Source organism: Salvia splendens, chromosome 2, assembly GCF_004379255.2.
Source record: "Salvia splendens isolate huo1 chromosome 2, SspV2, whole genome shotgun sequence".
In the NCBI taxonomy this organism is placed as follows: domain Eukaryota; kingdom Viridiplantae; phylum Streptophyta; class Magnoliopsida; order Lamiales; family Lamiaceae; genus Salvia; species Salvia splendens.
The window spans coordinates 26427523-26428501 of record NC_056033.1 but is presented as its reverse complement, the minus strand read 5'-3'; positions in this window follow the sequence as shown (position 1 = coordinate 26428501).

Genomic DNA, 979 nt, shown 5'->3' with positions numbered 1-979 from the left:
CTATCTTACTTTACTCTCTCCACTTAACACACAAAATAAAGCTACCTAAAATCCCGTGCCGTCCAAGGAAGGGGTCATCTTCCTTGGGACGGAGGGAGTAGACCCCTTCCTTGGGACGGAGGGAGTATTAAACTAATTAAATTCAATCTTTCCCAAAATAAGGGTACGAAAATTTGGGGCGTCACATTGATCTTCCTTTTTTAGTTCAGATTCAATAGTTATTGTTGGATCTAATTTTATCTTTTGCTTGCTTTGAGAAATTGAAAACTACTGAATAGTAGATCAAACATCAATTTGGATTTTCCTTGGGAAATAGATCTCACAATACATGGATCCTTATCAGATAGTATACTCCCAGATTTAGAAGTCTATGTTTTCTTTGAGTTGCTACCATCATGTTCATAAGAAACATTTTCATTGTCAGGAAATACTTGTGTTGTATCATGAACACTACACTTTTAGATGTTTACTCATAACTTCATTAAACACTATCAAATCGTGAAATTTGTTGCCACCTTTGTAGATGATGTGAGCTTCATTCTCAACATCTTGGTCGCACAATCAACTCTTCCTTCGCGTGTTTGCTTCTCTGCAAGTAGCCTCCTATTTGTATTTTTGTTAAGTCATCTCCATCGACACTTCATAGACTCCACGCTTCTTTTGTTAATTTCACCTGGATCACGTGCCCATAGTGCATCTCCCTTCTGATTTTTACCACGATCATTATCTTCGCTAGTATAGATCTAAGAAGACATAAGTGTTATATAACCCAACTTACATTTTTTGAGCTCCTTGGATTTTTGTTCGCTTGCTGGATATCTCCGAACAAATTGCAGGTGATATATTCAGACGTGGGAATTTTACTAGACGTAGGAATTTGGCTTAGATTTGGAGAAAATTCAAGATTGTGTTAATACTCCAGATTGAAAAAAAATTGGGGATTCTAATAAGCTGGTGAGAGCGGGATATTCTGATGATG